Below are 5,346 nucleotides of genomic sequence, written 5' to 3'. Positions count from 1 at the left end.
ATAGAGGTCTGAGAGTACTTGATCCAATATCTTATCAAAGTTGACTCTTCTAGTGTAAGGATGTGGGTCCCCTTGCATCAGAGGCAAGTTGAACGCCAATCTCACACTTTCCGGGTTGAAATCTAAGATTCTCCCTCGAATCATGGTGCTCCAATCCTTTGGATTTGGGTTCACACTAGTGTCATGGTTTTTAGTAACCCATGCATTAGCATAGAACTCTTGCAACATTAGAATCCCAACATCTTGAATGGGATTGGTTAGGACTTCCCAACCTCTTCTCCGGATCTCTCTTTGGATTTTCGGATACTCATTCTTCTTGAGCTTGAAAAGGACCTCAGGGATCACTTTCTTCTCAGCCATTACTTCATAGAAGTGGTCTTGGTGGGCTTTGGTGATGAATCTCTCTATCTCTCAAGATTCAGAGGCAGTGGCTACTACCTTTTCTTTCCTCTTTCTAGAGGACTCTCCAACCATGGGTGCCATGAATGGGAATGAAAAGAAAAAAGCTAGGCTTTTCCAACACCAAACTTAAAACTTTGCTCATTCTCGAGCAAAAGAAAAGAGAAGAATGGAGTAGAAGAAAAAGAAAATAGAAAGGGATAGAGGGAGAGAGAGCTTTCGACCAGTGGGGTTTATGAGTGTATGAGAGGTGTGTGTATGAAAGGTTATGAAAAGGGGTATTTATAGGAGTGGGGTAGGGTTAGGTTCGGCCATGGGTGGAGTTTTGGGTGAGAAATTTGATTTTGAAGTGGATGGGGGTTGGTAGGAGTTATGATGGTTTTGGAGAAGTGATATGGATGTGATTGGGCTAGGGTTTATAGGAAAGTGTGTATGAGGAAGTGTGAAAGTAAGAGGGAATAAGTCGGGTAGGTAAAGATGCTGTGGGACCCACTGGTTCTGAGAGGCTAGAGAATTTAGATTTTATGCCCTCTGCACTGGCGTTTGAACGCCCAGGGTCTGCTCCTTGGCTGGCGTTCAACTTTAACAACACTCCATCCAGAGTGTTCTGTTTTTACTGCTGAATTTTTCTATCTCTGTTCTGACTAATGCACATGATCATGACCCTAAGGAAATAACTTTAAAGAAAAATAAAATTAAGAAATAGAAATAATTAATTAAGGTTGGGTTGCCTCCCAACAAGCTCTTCTTTAACGTTATTAGCTTGACGGTTAGCTCCTTACGGAAGTGAGTATGGGCTTAGATTTTTGCCCCTTATAGTGAACTTTCTTCCTATCTTCTCATGAATGAGCTCCACATGCTCTAAAGACAGGATATGACTCACTGTATGTAGTATGATTGGTTTCTTGGTGAAGACAACTCTCATGCCAGGTGAGAGGTCTTCAGTTGGGACTTTCTTGTCCCTCCAGCCTTTAGGTACTTTCTTTCTAGTACCCTTGTTCTTAGAGCTTGTTGATGGCTGCCCAACACCAAACTTAGAATTGATGTTTGGGGCACTACAAGGCTCTGCACAGAAAGAGAGGGTTGAAACACTAGGTGTTGCACCACTGTCTCTTTCTTTTCAGAGAGAGAATTAGGGTTGGACATCTTGAACAAGATGTAGTCCTCTCCTAGTTGGAAAACCATTTCTCCCTTTGCCACATTAATCATGGCTTTTGCAGTAGCTAGGAAAGGTCTTCTGAGGATGATTCATCCTCTCTTATGTCTACGACTATGAAGTTTATACAGATGTAGTGGTCTTCAACCTTTACCAAGACATCCTCTACTAAGCCATAAGGCTTCTTCATTGACTTGTCTGTCATCTCTAGTGACATGCTTACAGCCTGCACCTCAAAGATTCCTAGATTCTCCATTATAGAGAGTGGCATGAGGTTGATACTTGACCCTAAGTCACACAGAGCCTTTTCAAAGGTTATGGTGCCTATGGTACAAGAAATCAGGAAGCGTCCAGGATCTGGAAACTTCTGAGGTAGCCTCTGCTGAAGCTTTGTACTAAATAGCTTGGCATTCAACTTCATGAGAGCTCCTAGGTACCGAGCAACTTGCTCTTCCCTAGTGTCTTCATCCTCATCAGAGGATGAGTGTTCATCAGAACTCATGCATTGCATAAGTGCATGTAAGGGAACCTCTATGGTCTTTATGTGAGCCTTGGCTTCCTTTAGTTCTTGAATAGGGGTTTCTTGAGTGGCTATTGATCACTCAAAGGGTGTGCCTTTACTAGCGTTCAACGCCAGCTTTAATGGCTGGTGCGCATGGATGCAAAACCCCACACCTTTTCGTACAGTAGTAGTACCAGCAAGTGCACTGGGTCGTCCAAGTAATACCTGAGCGAGTCAGGGTCTATCCCACGAGGATTGTGCCTTGAAGCAAGCTATGGTTGTCTTGTAGGTCTTAGTCAGGCGGAATGAGAAAGAGTTGTATTATGTAAACCTTGAATGATTATATGTCATAAATGTTGAAAGGGGTAAAACCAATTGGATTAAATAATAGGAACTATATTATGGGAATAAAGTTGAGAGTCGGAGTTGCTTTGTCTTTCTGAATTAACTCTGGTACTACTGTCTTCTTTGCTTGTGAATGATCTTCTTCTATGGAAGGCTGTAAGTGATCAAAGCCATCGCCCGTGGTCATTGATCTCCTCTACTACAAAATGAACATTGTTGGCTATGGCCATTGGCCGTGGTCATTCAATCTGACGAAAGGTGAAGCGCTTAGCAAGTCATTCTCTGGGCGATCCTACTCAAAACGCCACAGACAAGGTTGAATCTTCCGAAACAGAGAATGCTGCTCCTTTGGGTTTTTGCCTTTACCACAGAGACCCTAATCTCCACGTAAATCGGCTAAACTAGTGTCTTGAGAAGTCCCCAATGAAGTCATGGATTAACCGTCTGAGAGATGTATAAACATAGCTGTTGGCTCATGCTTTTCTTCCAGGTACTCACACGAACCCAAGTAGATGCAGGTGTTTGTCAGGCACGTTTGTCTTAATGTGATGAATAGAGATAATTGGTTAGATCATCCTATTCACCATGATGAAGATCGGGATATACATCTTAGAGATAGATCACACACGAATCAAAGAAGAAACAGTAATACTTTTATTAATTCTTAGGACTCAGCAAGGCTCCTCCCCTCAACCTAGGAGGTTTAGAAACTCATATTGAAGTAAAAAACAATGGTAAAACGTGTATGATGTGTAAAAGGTTCTAAAATCCCCGTGTTTTTCGAGTGATTATGTAAAAATAACTTTAAATACTAAACAGATGACTAGTGAGGGTAAAACAGTCTATTTAGTACTAAAATCTACTTTTGGAGTCCACTTGGTGAGTGTTTGGGCTGAGCCTTGATGAGATCCACGTTCTATGAGGATCCTTGGGAGTGGAATGCCAGCCAGGGGATCCTCTCTGGGCGTTTGTACATTGGTCTCTGCTCTTTGGGCGCTGGACGCCAGGAAGAGGGCAAGAAGCTGGCGTTGGATGCCAGTTTTGGGCCTTCTAATCCGAAGCAAAGTATAGACTATTAAATATTGCTGGAAAGCTCTGGAAGTCAGCTTTCCGTAGCCATTAAGAGCGCTCCATTTGAACTTTTGTAACTCCAGAAAAGCGCTTCCAAATGCAGGCAGGTCAGATCTGGACAGCATCTGCAGTGCTTTCTCTGTCTCTAAATCAGACTTCTGCTCCAGTTCCTCAATTTTAGCCAGAAAATATCTGAAATTGCCCAAAAATACAAAAACTCATAATAGAATCCAAAAATGTGAATTTAACACTAAAACCTATAAAAACTTAATAAAAACTAAATAAAAAACTACTAATAGCTATATGAAAATGATGTCAAAAAGCGTATAAAATATCCGCTCATCAATGGCTCTTTGGGCGTTGAACACCTTTGTTGTACACCATTATTGTCGTTAAACGCCAACTTCCCTGTCTGGTTGGGCGTTGAACGCCCAGTGAGGGGTTCCTCACTGGCGTTCAGCACCAGAGTTCCTGCTTGTTTGGGCGTTGAATGCCCAGCCACTGTTCCCTGGCTGGCGTTCAACGCTAGCTCTGCTGCAAGGATAGGCGTTGAACACCCATTAAGGGCTTCGTCACTAGCGTTCAGTGCCAAGCTTGCTGCCAGGTTGGGTGCTGAATGCCCAGTGAGGGCTTCCTCACTGGTGTTCAATACCTTCCCATTTTCTCCAAACTCGGCCTCAGCCTCAGAGGTGATGACCTTGCACTCTTCTCTTGGGTTTGCCTCAATGTTGCTTGGAAGAGTGTCAGGAGGAGTCTCAGGGATCCTCTTGCTCAGTTGACCAACTTGTACCTCTAAATTTCTAATGGAGGACCTTGTTTCAGTTATGAAACTATGAGTGGTTTTGTAGAGGTTGGAAATTAGAGTGACTAAGTCAGAGAGGCTCTGCTTAGGGGTCTCCATGTTCCCTTGAGAAGATGGGAATGGTGGTCTGTTGTTGAACCTATTTTGGTTCCTTCCACCTTGATTATTATTGAATCCTTACTGAGGCTTTTGTTGATCCTTCCATGAGAGGTTAGGATTATTCCTCCATGAAGGGGTTGTAGGTGTTTCTATAGGGTTCTCCCATGTCGTGGATTAGCCGTCTGAGAGATGTATAATCAAGCTAGCGGTTCGTGCTTTCCAATCACGTATTCACACGGACCCAAGTAGACACGGGTGGTTGTCAGGCATGCGGTCTTAGTATGATGAATGGAGCTGATTGTCACGGATCATCCCATTCACCATGTTGAAGAATGATTATACATCTTAGAATTAAATCAAACACAGATTGAAGAAAAATAGTAATACTTTTATTAATTCATAGAACTCGGTAAGGTTCCTTCCCTCAACTTAGGAGGTTTAGAAACTCATACTGATAGAAAATACAATGATAAATGAAATATGGTGTGCGTCCTCCCTAATGGAGAATGTAAAAGTTCTTTAAATACTAAAGTAATAACTAAGGATTACATAAGAAAGGGTAAAACAGTCTTTTAGTGCTAAAATCCACTTCTGAGGCCCACTTGGTGAGTGTTTGGGCTGAGCTTTAATGAGATCCACATGCTAGAAGGCCTCTAGGGTGTTGAACGCTGGCTAGGGGGTCCTTTCTGGTCGTTTGGACACTGGTCTCTTCCTTATGGGCGCTGGACGCCTAGAAGGGGGGCAGGAAGCTGGCGTTAGACACCAGTTTTGGGCCTTCTAATATGAAACAAAGTATAAACTATTATATATTTCTGGAAAGCTCTGAAAGTTGGCTTTCTAGAGCCATTGAGAATGCTCCATTTAGACTTTTTTAGCTCTAGAAAAGCTCTTCCAAGTACAGGTAGGTCAGATCCGAATAGCATCTGTAGTGCTTTCTCTGTCTTTGAATCAAACTTTTGCTCCAGCTCCTCC

Source organism: Arachis duranensis, chromosome 1 (genome assembly GCF_000817695.3).
Source record: "Arachis duranensis cultivar V14167 chromosome 1, aradu.V14167.gnm2.J7QH, whole genome shotgun sequence".
NCBI lineage: Eukaryota > Viridiplantae > Streptophyta > Magnoliopsida > Fabales > Fabaceae > Arachis > Arachis duranensis.
Note: the sequence above shows the minus strand (reverse complement) of the source record.